The sequence below is a fragment of the Bufo gargarizans genome, chromosome 3 (genome assembly GCF_014858855.1).
Source record: "Bufo gargarizans isolate SCDJY-AF-19 chromosome 3, ASM1485885v1, whole genome shotgun sequence".
NCBI classification, from domain to species: domain Eukaryota; kingdom Metazoa; phylum Chordata; class Amphibia; order Anura; family Bufonidae; genus Bufo; species Bufo gargarizans.
The window spans coordinates 162,587,200-162,600,230 of record NC_058082.1 but is presented as its reverse complement, the minus strand read 5'-3'; the positions used below and the strand labels follow the sequence as shown (position 1 = coordinate 162,600,230).

Sequence of the window (13,031 nt, the reverse complement as noted above, 5' to 3'; positions counted from 1 at the left end):
TCGGATTCAGGTCAGGTGATTGACTTGGTCATTGCATAACATTCCACTTCTTTCCCTTAAAAAACTCTTTGGTTGCTTTTGCAGTATGCTTTGGGTCATTGTCTGCACTGTGCGCCGTCCAATGAGTTCTGGAGCATTTGGCTGAATATGAGCAGATAATATTGCCCGAAACACTTCAGAATTCATCCTGCTGCTTTTTTTTTGAAATATAATTTTTTATTTTTCTCCCACAATCCAAAAGTAACAAATTGACATCATATCACACTGTACATGAAGATGACTTTGACATAGAAAAAGCATGTTCGGCACGTTACATCATTTGGAAAGTTAAAACAAAACCCCCCAATATAAAACCCAATTCCCCCCCTCCCCCCCTTCCCTGCATCAGCTGGAACACCATACCTGGCTACACATAAGTACATACACATCTGGTAACACCTATGTCACTTTTAACATTCCCAGTCTATCCTTGAGATCCTCCAACAAATACCACTCCGTCAACTTGAAGGGGGACATAATCCGGTTGTATTCGCCGTGATTAATATGACCCAGAATAAATTTGCGCCATGTTAGATATAATTTTTTCCCTCTAACCTCTTTTTGTTGCGTCGCTACCAACCACTCCAGATGGAATATGCGTCTGAGACACGTGATGACCATGGATATCGAGGGAGTCTGAGATTGAAGCCACAAGTTTAACAAGCATTTTTTCGCCCCTAGCACAATTTTGTGCTCCATTGGTAATAGAGACGACATTGTGTAGCTATTGGACCGGTCGTCTTTGTGGTATTGGACATGCAAGATCACAACTACAGGAGTAATCTCCGTCTCACTCCTACCACACTTTTTTAGTAGATCAGAGACTTCATCCCAATATGATCTCAATCTCGGACAGCTCCATAGCCCATGGTATAAATCTGTTCCAGGGGCATCACACTTTGGACATGCCACTATTCTGTCTAGTTTTGAACCTGCCCTTGGAACATCAAAACCATAGACTGCGCGATGCAGAATTTTGAAGTGAGTCTCGCGCCAGTTTTCATCCGGAACAGCCTGATGCAGCGTCCCTATGCCCGTCCAAACCAACTGGTGCACATCCTCAACCTCCAATAATGTTCCCCACTTCCGAAACATATTCTTGGCCTCCACCCTTTCCCATCTATTTCTCAGGGATTGATAAAGAAGTGAGATTGTCGGTCTAACCTTTTGCCGCAAAAGACTGTCAAAATCATTCGTCCTCCATTCTCTTGTTAGATCCCTGCATAATCTTTTGCCATATGACATAAGTTGCATGTACGGCAAAAATGTCAGACCCTGCAATCCCCACCTCTCCCTCAACTCCTCCTGTGTCCTCCACCGAGGTTCTGTCTCATGGAATACGTCACCCATCGTTCTTATCCCTTTGCTTAACCACATTGCTATACCTTTGCTACCCCTTCCTGGCTCAAAACTAGGGTTGGCTGCTATTGGGAGATGCTTAGATATTTGATAGGGCAAATCATACATCTTCCTCAGTATTTTCCACACTACAATAGTATCCCTTAACAGCAAGGACATTTTAATTGATCTCGGCAAGTTAGGCAGACTAGTGTGCAGTAATGCCATCAGATCCCAAGGTTTTGCTAACTGTTTCTCCAGACTGAGATTTGTATAATAAGAGGTCTGATTTGCCCAATCCAATATGTACCTGCTGTTACATGCTATATTATAACCCCTGACGTCCGGGAAGTTAATCCCCCCCACCTCCCTTCTCAGTTTCAATTTGTCCAGAGCCACTCTCGGCTTCTTGCCTTGCCATATGAACCGCACAAATCTGCTTTCCAAGAGTTTGACATCAGCATGCCTCAGCAGTAATGGAATAGTCTGCATTGGATATAACAACCTAGCGACTCCCATCATCTTCACCAGGCAGCACCTCCCCATCAGGGAAAGAGGTAGGCCTTGCCATCTATCCAGGTCGGCCCCTATCCGGGACAGTAATGGTGGAAAATTTAATTGATATAAAGAGTGCGGGTCCCTCCCTATCTTCACCCCTAGGTATGTTATGCTGGATTTGGCTATGCTAATTCCTTGATCCCTTTTTACTTTTTGTACGATGTCATTCATGGGCACCAAAGGCAAGAGTTCACATTTTGAAATATTCACCCTGTACCCAGAATAACTTCCAAAGGCCTCCAAAGCCTCGAAAATAACTGGGATATGCTCTCTCGGTCGAGCCAGAAATAATACTACATCATCAGCAAAGAGCGCCGCCTTCACTTGTTTAGTTCCCACCTCAATCCCTGTATACAGGTCCGAAGTGCAAAGAAGCCGTGATAATGGCTCAAGTGCTAAGTTGAAGAGCAGGGGTGAGAGCGGGCATCCCTGTCTTGTACCCTTTTCCAGTTCAAAAGGTTTGGAGAGGTAGCCCTGGGTGTATACCCGTGCTCTTGGGTTACTATACAAATTTGCAATAAACGTCCTAAAAGCCCCCTTGAATCCCAATCTGTCCAGTACCGCCTCCAGCCACGCCCACCGAACATTATCAAAAGCTTTTTCTGCGTCTAAGGTGAGCATGGCTGGACGTTCCCCTGGACGAGGGTCCTGTCTAACTCTATCCAGCACTGCTAAAACCATCCGAATATTCTTAACCGCTAAGCGGCCCTGGACAAATCCCACCTGTTCAGCACCTATTAAAGATGGTAAAAAAGAGGCTAACCTGTCGGCAATAATCTTAGATAAGATCTTTGTGTCTACGTTTATTAGGGATATAGGCCTATATGAACTAGGCATAAGTGGGTCTTTCCCTGGTTTAGGTAGGAGTTTAATATAAGATACGTTATCCTTATCCGGATGGGCCTTGCCCTTCAATACGTCATTATAAAGCTGTAACATTATTGGGGAAACCTGCGAGATTAGCACTTTATAATATTCTCCCGTGAAGCCATCAGGCCCTGGAGCTTTTGCGTTCTTCAGCCCTTTAATGACCCGCTGGAGTTCCTCCATAGTCACCTCCGCATTTAATTTCATAAGCTGTTCAGATGTCACCGTGGGCAACTCCACCTTATCCAAGAGAGTATCAACTAACGACGCTGAAGAGTGGTCCTTATACAAAGCCTCATAATATTGACCAACTATTCTGCTAATACCCGCCGGGTCAATGACTATCTTCCCGTCACCATCTTTCAAACTAAGTATATATTGGGGCTCTCTCCGGCCTTTCGCTAGGTTGGCCAGCAAACGACCCGCTTTATTTCCAAAACGATATAATTTAGCTTCAAACTGGGTTTGTCTGAGAGATTCTTTATGCTTTTCACTAGCTTCAAAAGCCTGACGCGCTTCAACCCATTTCACTTTATTATCCACTGTGGGCATTTCTGTAAACTGCCTGTACATTTGCCGGACTCTATTACTGGCTCTTTCCAATGACTGCTGACAAGCTTTCTTCCTACCAAAAATGTAACTCATAATGCGCCCCCTCAAAACTACTTTTGATGTTTGCCAAAAAAGTTCCGGGTTGTCCATGTGGACCTGATTATCCTCCCTATATTCTTCCCACCAACCAATTAACTTATTCTGAAAGTCCTCATTTCCCACTAGCCCCGAGGGGAACCTCCACAGGTAATCTGATCCCTTTGGAAAAGTGTCTCTCAAGATCAGGGACACCGGAGCATGATCTGACACCATAATATCCCCCACCTCAGCCTGTTCTACCAACCCCGCTAGTGAGCCCCGGACAAAGATGTAATCAATGCGTGACCAAGAATCCTGAGCGTGGGAGTAAAAGGAATACTCCCTGTCATCAGGATGTAGCTGCCTCCAGGGATCCATCAGACCCACTGACTCTGTCAGCTGCCCCAAGACTACGTCATGAGCCACCGTAGTTCTACCCCCTTTCGCCTCAGTCTTTCTGTCCTCCTGCCCCATCATCACTGAGTTGAAGTCACCCCCTACAATCAGGTTTGAGGTCTTATCCAACAATAACCTACTTTCCAGCGCCCTGAAAAATTGTGAGTTATTGGCATTTGGACCATATACATTGAAAACAGTGTATTCCACATTTTGGACCCGTATCGACACCTTTACCCACCTCCCGCAGTCATCCGCTACTGAACCCAGCAAAGTGAAGTTGAAAGCTTTGTTGAACAAGATCAGGACCCCCGCTTTCCGCTCCGAGGAGGAGGACCCTATCACCTGACCCACCCATAACTTTTTCATCCTGCCAAAATCCCCTGCTGGTAGATGAGTTTCCTGAAGTAATGCTATATCAGGTTTTAATTTTTTAAGATGACGGAGAATCATCCATCTCTTCTGCGGAGAGCGGAGGCCCTTAACATTCCAACTAACTATCTTCATATTCTAGGATAATGCTTAGAATGATGACTGAAGAAACATATCTCAGTACCCAGATGCTCCCAGGACAAGCGCCAGCTGATGCACAGAAATAAACAGGAACATTTTCACATACAATTATGTAAACTACCCCCCTCCCTCCCCCCCCCCTGTTAGTCAAAACCCCTAGAACCAGATCGTCCCTGTGACACATACTACCCAACTAACAACCTCCTCCCTTATTATCGACTTCCCTTTTTTCTAGGCTGCAGCACTCAACCACCCGTCCCCCATACTTTACACTATTCTAACCGCAGTGCTCTTTTCTGCAAAACACATAACCATGCAATCCCACAGGCTAAATTTTAGACAATACTGCCCTGCGCAATCACACTCCCGCTGCATATTTTAAACCTTGTCCATTTTTCAGTGCTGGTAGAAAAATGACTCAGAACAAAACTAAACATAGCTACCAACAATGTCCACTTCATCTTGACCAAGAGTCCCTTCTTCTGGAAGAACGAGACCCTCTCTTATCCACTGGAACCATCTCCCAGTCATGTCCCCGTCTGTCTGTGAGAGGCGAGCGTCTCCACTCCAGGCTTCTTGTCCTCTCCCTCCTCCGCTGTTGCTGTCCCGGCGACCGTCCTCTGCGCCTTGGCTCACCCTCCGTGCTGTCAGCCCGCAGGAACTCCTCCGCTGCCACAGGATCTTGATAGGTTTTGACCTCGCCATCCGCCGTTGAGATCTTCAAAATCGCCGGATACAATAACTGGAACCGTATTTGTCGCTTATACAATTCCGAGCAAACCGCGCTGAAGTCACGCCTCCTTTTTGCCACCATGGCAGAGTAGTCAGCGAACATTAGCAAGGTATGACCTCTGACCTTCAATGGCCCTTTGCGAGCCCGAAAAGCTCTCAGGATTGCTTCCATGTCGTTATAGTCTAGGAACCGCATAATAACTTGCCGCGGCCTAGACTGGAGGTTCTGCGAAACATTACGGTCTTGCGACTGAAAGTCCACCGCAGGTCCTACTCTGTGGACCCGCTCCACAATGCGTCTCCCAGCCAGGTTCAGCGCTTGAGGTATTTCTATCTCGCAGATCTCTTTCAAAGCAGGCTGTTTCACACTTTCTGGCAGGCCCACTATTCTTAAATTATTCCGCCTGGACCTATTTTCCAGGTCCTCCAGGCGGTCTTTCAGCACGATGTTCTGCTTATAAAGATCTTGGGCTTCATGAGTACATCTGGTCACATCATCCTCCATCGCCGAGACCCTTTGCTCCAACTCCTCTATGCTTGCCTCATGCCTTGCTACCGTGGAGTGCAGTTCATGCAAAGACTGTGTGAGGGTCTTGGCCAGAGTCTCTTTTATATCTGGGGCCAGGTAGCGGGCCACTTCGATAGCCAGCGACTTGTAATCGATGTTACTCAGATCCCCTGCAGGCTTGCCTCCGCTTTCCACCACCTCTGTGGCCTCCTGGATCGCAATCGGGGAGTGAGGGCGGGAATCCGCCATCTTGCCCTGCGCTGCACTTGCGGTCATTTTCGTCCCGCTCACCACTTGTCGTCTGCCGCTCCTCAGTAAGTATCGGTCCATGGACCGTCGGCCGGCGCTCAGCGGGAACCCCCAGGTGACTTTCGGGGTCCCTTTTCGTCCGCTACGTCGGAGCGCAGGAGGATTTACAGGGGCAGGTGCCGGAGCTCACTCACTCCGCGTCCTGCATCCCAGCGCCGGAACCGGAAGTCCCATCCTGCTGCTTTTGTCAGCAGTCACATAATCAATAAATACAAGAGAACCAGTTCCATTGGCAGCCATACATGCCCACGCCATGACACTACCACCACCATACTTCACTGATAAGGTGGTAAGCTTAGGATCATGAGCAGTTCCTTTCCTTCTCCATATTTTTCTCTTCCCATCACTCTGGTACAAGTTGATCTTGGTCTCATCTGTCCATAGGATGTTGTGCCAGAACTGTGAAGGCTTTTTTAGATGTCGTTTGGCGAACTCTAATCTGGCCTTCCTGTTTTTGAGGCTCACCAATTGTTTACATCTTGTAGTGAACCCTCTGTATTCACTCTGGTGAAGTCTTCTCTTGATTGTTGACTTTGACACACATACACCTACCTCCTGGAGAGTGTTCTTGATTTGGCCAACTGTTGTGAAGGGTGTTTTCTTCACCAGGGAAAGAATTATTCAGTCATCCACCACAGTTTTTTCCGTGGTCTTCCGGGTCTTTTGGTGTTGCTGAGCTCACCGGTGCGTTCCTTCTTTTTAAGAATGTTCTAAACAGTTGTTTTGGCCACACCTAATGTTTTTGCTATCTCTCTGATGGGTTTGTGGTGTTTTTCAGCCTAATGATGGCTTGCCTCACTGACAGTGACAGCTCTTTGGATCTCATCTTGACAGTTGACAGCAACAGATTCCAAATGCAAATTGCACACTTGAAATGAACTCTGGACCTTTTATCTGCTCATTGTAATTGGGATAATGAGGGAATAACACACACCTGGCCATGGAACAGCTGAGAAGCCAATTGTCCCATTACTTTTGGTTCCTTAACAAATGGAAGGCATATATGCAAACTGTTGTAATTCCTACAGTTTTTACGGCTCGGATGCCAACCCATGCACTTCAATGGGGCCGCAAAAGATGCGGACAGCACTCTGTGTGCTGTCCGCAGCCGTTGCTCCATTCTGTAGCCCCGCAAAAAAAATATAACATGTCCTATTCTTGTCCGTTTTGCAGACAAGAATAGGCATTTCTACAATGGGCCGCCCGTTCCGTTCCTCAAATTGCGGAAGGCTCATGGGCGGCTTCTGTTTTTTGCGGATCCGCGGTCGTGTGCATGAGGCCTAAAGCACATCTTGTTGGTTTCATTTCAAATACATTGTGGTGGTGTATAGAGCCAAAAATGTTAGAATTGTGTTGATTTCCCAATATTTATGGACCTGACTGTATACACGCTCCTAACGACAGGGACGCTGGGAACACTTGCTCTGATCTGGAGGCAGAAGGACCTGACTCCAGCGTTAGGTCCTGCTGCCTCTGGTGTGGAGCGAGGGTTCCCAGCAGTGCCTGTGGTGAGGTAAGTATTTTTGATTAAATGTCGGCACTACAGGGGGTGGGGGAAAGGAAGGGGGTATATATTGTCAGCTGTGAGTGATTACCTCTCTCTGACAGAGGAGCTCTGGCAATCGCTGGTGTGGGAACTGAGCCCTATGCTGGGCTGAAAAGCTGAGTCCTGTGTGTTGGGAGAGCAGGCCACCTAAAGCCTGTATTTTGACTGCTGGAGGCAGAACCGCCGACAAGGTGAAGTTTTTTGTTATCCACAAACTTTCTACTTGGTGTGAACAAACACCAACCTTGCAAATAGTGTTTTTTATTTGACCTTATGTGTGATTAAACATGGACATTTGAATTACGAACTTGTACTTTGCCTCTGTACTGCACCCGCTTATCCTAACTACCAGAGCGAATCTCCACAATACATACACACTTGAGGACAAAATGTTACCCCCCCCATTTAAAGTTTTTCCAAATGTCCCTAATAGAGCAAGGATTTTTCAATATAGCAATATAGCATTTCTAAACATACTAGTTTTCTTTAGAGAGCATTAATCATTTTTATTTGCATACTATAACAGAAGTATAAATATTGTTAGCCCCCCTAAGAGCTGCCTTTTTATTGAGCCATAGAACAAAGCACTGCTGTGCAATGGTGTTCTTTAACTTTGTAATGATGAAAGCTCGTGAGGGTTATCTCCCAATTTACACACAGTATAAAAGCTTCAGTATAGACGGGTTTTTACACATCCCGATGTTACAGCCGATTGTCGGGAAGTAAGGAGACCTCTGCATTGACATGGAGCGATCTCCTTCACAATATAAGGATTCGTCCCCATACAGAATCATTGTTTCTGGGCAGCAGATTGCTGTTTTAGACAGTGTGATCTGCTGCCCAGAAATGATAATTGAAGTGCCTGCACCAATTACAGGATCACCTGATGAACTAGCGTTTTGGTTGTTCATCGGGTGATCTGCACCACATTTAGATAGGCAATTTGTCAGGAATGAGCGTTCTCAGGAACGCAGGTGCCACCTTTGGGACCCGCACCTATCTCAAACTGAATGGAAGTGAATGAAAGCGGTGGCCACACAAGCGCGGTGCGCTCCCATTCATTTCTATGGGACCAAAAGAATCTATTTTCAGTGGCCACATAGAAATGAATGGAGGGTGGCCGCACATGCCTTCCTTCCCTTTACCGGCTCAGTTTACAAGATATCCTTTCCATTTTTGAGTGTGTGTGACTTTTTGATCACTTTTTATAAAAAATTTCTGGGAGGTGAAGTTATGAAAAAATGGCGAATCAGCCATTTTGATGTTTTTTTCTATTAAGCCATTTGTTATATGGGACAAATATTTTTATACTTATATAGTACGGGCGTTTCAGAATGTAGTGATTCCTATGATGTTAATTTTTTTATTGTTTAATTTCATTTTATATTTGGGGAAAGGGTGATTTTTTATATTTTTAAAACCTTTTTTTACTTTTTTTTTTTTTTTTTTAAATCTTGTCACCCTAGTTGACTATAACAAGCAAACATTAGATTGCCATTCCTATTTAGGAACAGATTTTGATCCATTACAGAATAGACATGTCAGTATATTCCAATGCAGTGCTGCCACCTGCAGGCCTATATTGGAATATTCCTGTGATAGGCATCAGAGCCTCCAGCCTATCCTCAGGATAGGTCATTAATATCGGATTGGTGTGGGTCTGACACCCAGCAACTCCCACTGTTCAGCTGTTCTTTGCATCCTCTGATGCTGGAGCTATCACTTTGAATGGAGCAGGAAGCACAGCTCTGTTCAAAGTGTTTTGGCCGTGCTGGGTTACTGTAGCAAAGCTCCCATTCAATTTAGTCGGGAGCTGAGGTGCAGTAACCCAGCACGGCCACTACACTTTGAACGGAGCTGTGCTTCCTGCTGCATTCATGAGCTAGTTCCAGCATCAGAGGCTGCAGGGGACCGTTGATCAATAGTGGTGTCAGGCGTCAGAATCTATAAGGCTACTTTTACACTTGCGTTCTTAATTCCGGTATTGAGATCCGGCAGAGGATCTCAATACCAGAATGAAACAGATCCGTTTTGATTTTGCACATCAGGATGCATCTGTTCCGTTAGGATGCGGTTGTGTGACATCAAAACAGAAAAAAATTGATCTGTCACCATTAACTCATTGTTTTCAGTGCCGGATCCGTTTCTTTTTTTTTTCTTCTTTTTTATGACCGGACACAAAACTGCAGCTTGCAGCGATTTTGTGTCCGGTCACAAAACGGAATGCTGCTGGAACAGAAGACATCCTGATGAATCCTGAATGGATCTCTTACCATTAAGAATGCATGAAGACTAAACGGAAACTTTTTTTTCTGGTATTGAGATCCTCTGCCAGATCTCAGGAAAACAACAACGCAAGTAGCCTAACTGACTTGCAAACGTGGTATGTGCAGTTTCCATATCAGATATTAATGACTTAGGCCTCTTGCACACAAACGTGTGCTGCGGACCGCAAATTGCGGTCCGCAATGCACAGGCACAGGACCGTGAGCCAGCTGCATGCGGATGGCGACCCCCTTCACTTGAATGGGGTCTGCGATCTGTCCGTTCCGCAGAAAGATAGGATAAGTTCTATCTTTTGGCGCAACGGAACACCACATAAGCACTCTGTGTGCTGTCCGCATCCGTTGTTCCGTTCCGTGGCCCCACAAAAAAAATTAAAAAAAATTGAGCATTTCTACAATGGGCCGCCCATTCCGCAAATTGCGGAAGGCACACGGACGGCTTCCGTTTTTTGCGGACCGGTCGTGTGCATGAGGCCTTAGGCCTCTTTCACACTACCGTTTTTTTTTCCATTTCGCGGTCTGTTTTTTGCGGTCCGTATACGGAACCATTCATTTCAATGGTTCCGCAAAAAAAACTGAATGTGTTCAGTATGCATTCTGTTTCCGTTTTTCCGTTCCGTTGAAAGATAGAACATGTCCTATTATTGCCCGCAAATCACGGTCCATGGCTCCATTCAAGTCAATAGGTCCGCAAAAAAACCGGAACACATACGGAAATGCATCCGTATGTCTTCCGTTTCCGTTCCGTTTTTTCTGAACCATCTATTGAAAATGTTATGCCCAGCCCAATTTTTTCTATGTAATTACTGTATACTGTATATGCCATACGGAAAAACGGAACGGAACGGAAACGGAACCACAACGCAAGCAAAATACGGAACAACGGATCCGTGAAAAACGGACCGCAAAACACTGAAATGGACATACTGTAGTGTGAAAGAGGCCTTATGCTGAGGATAGGTCATCAGTATCAGGAGCATAGAAAACACTTTTAATAGCTGCTTGTTTTTCCAAGAAAGAATCTAAAAAGTTATCAGAAAATCTACCATTGTCTACCATATGTGGCCGTGGTATTAACCGCTGCAACGTGGGGACATCCCCTACATAAATCCAAGCTCAACTCAAGCAAGTGTTTTTTTTTTGCTGTGTTGGTAGATTCTACTACTGGTCCATTTGCAAAGGAGCGCATCGTGCACCCAACTATGGCAAATCTCTTGCCAAAATCGTTCTGAATTTGCACTTCCTAAATTAACCAACATGTAATCTGTGTTTTTAGACGCAACGTGATTGCTACAAATTACCACACAGCGACATAATTGAATTTCAGATATGAATCATCGGTTCAGTGTCTGCAGATTCGCGTTCTGTAATATCTAAATGGGTTTCAAAAGCTTCTAGCAGCGGAACAGACAATTAAATAGTAATTAGTTTTAATTAGAAGATTTTTCATGTCGGTGACTGAGCGGCTGTGCACATGTCAGACGGAGCTTTCCTTTATCTGCGTGTTTGTACGCCGAGTCCGCATATTTGTTTTCATCTATAAAGCTGATGGTTACGTGTAGCAGCATAAGGACAATGTGAATACAACTGGCAGCAAAACCTAACATCGAGGCCAAGTAATGGGAACTGAAGGGGGTGTGAGTGGGAGACCTAAGGGGGTGGGAGATTGGAGAAGATACAGCCTTTTGTCTTTTGTAATCAAATACACATCTGTTCCCATGGCAACAGCAAGGAATTTCACATACACTAAAAGCAGGAGAGATATCCCTGTCCCTATTAACCGTTCAATGACAAGGGTATTTGTGGCACCCTATAAAAAAATAAAACGCGAGTCACAGGTTGCCTAAAAGCTCTTCCTGTATGGAGACGCAGTGTATATAATACAATGCTGGAAGCACTCAACCAGAAACAACCTTTTCTGCCATGTTAAGCATTGTTATGTTGATTTAAAATAATGAGCGCGCTCTATATTGAAGGCTTGAAGTGATATTTGGTCTGGCAAATTGTGCAAACGCAACGATGATGTAACAGCACAAGCATCTCGTAGACAACGTGCATAGTAAAAGGAATAAGATGCAGGGAAATAACGTGAAGCATTTGCATTACTGTCATTTAGGCCTCTTGCACACAAGCGTTTTTTTTTTACGTTTCTGTTCCGTTATTGCGGATTCCGTTTCCGGCCCGTATGCGGAACCATTCATTTCAGTGGTTCCGCAAAAAAAATGGAATGTACTCCGTATGCATTCCGTTTCCGTATATCTGTTCCGCTGAAAGATAGAACTTGTTCTATTTTTGCCGCAAATAACGATCCGTGGCTCCATTCAAGTCAATGGGTCTGCAAAAAATACAGAATGCATAAGGAACACGTCCGTATGTCATCCGTTTTTTGGGGATCCATGCCCACTTTGCCCATGTGTATACTGTTAAAACACATTACTGTACATTACATTAATGATTACAAATGTTATGTTTCTCTTTGCGATCTGCAAACAACGCATCGCATATGGAAACCATATAGAGATTTTTTACGGAACGGAAACACAACGGAAACATAAAACTGAACAACGGATCCTTAAAAAACGGACTGCAAAATATTGAAAAAGCCATACGGTCGTGTGCAAGAGGCCTTACTCTAACAAGAACTATCATTTGCTTTTGGTGTTTCTATGTGTAAGGTGCGGGAAGAGCCCCCCTTTAGTAATACTTGAACTGTGAAATGCATATGTGGTGCTTTCTTTCACTCGTAAGATATTTTATTGTTTGATGGTGCAAACTGGCGCAACTAGAGTTTTCACACTTTTTTACGACTTGCAGGAAGGGGTGGAACTTCATAGAAAAGAAGCATGGCCTATGTTGTAACATTTTTCACCAAAAATGCACCACAATTCTGGCACAAAATTCTGTCTCAAAGTATGAGGGCTCATTCAGACGGACGTATGCTGTCCACAAAAATGAGGATCCGTTTTTTTGCGGACAGTTCAGCATGTCTGCAAAAAAAGGATTACATTCCGTTTTTTTTTGCTGATCCATAGACTTCAATAGGGCCATGTCCTGATTTTCACTGACAACTATAGGACATGTTTCATTTTTTTGCTGAGCCGTGCAATGGAAGAAAAGGGACCCATAAAAGTGAATGGACAGCATCTAATCCGCAAAAAAACGGATCCGCATTTTTGCAGACAGCATACGGCCGTCTGAATGAGCCCTAAGGCAACCAATAGTTGGTATAGTCACAGAAAAAAAGTGTCTATCCCTGCACCAAATCTATAGCCTAAACCACTATGATAAATGTGTTACAGGTCTAGACAGC

General features: G+C 44.8%; 1 protein-coding gene across 1 annotated transcript in view; it reads left to right on the top strand.

The window, feature by feature from the left end:
- Positions 1-13,031, top strand: part of CCDC65 (coiled-coil domain containing 65) — a 154,520-nt gene that overhangs the window by 46,667 nt on the left and 94,822 nt on the right. The gene's annotated exons all lie outside the window — the stretch shown is intronic.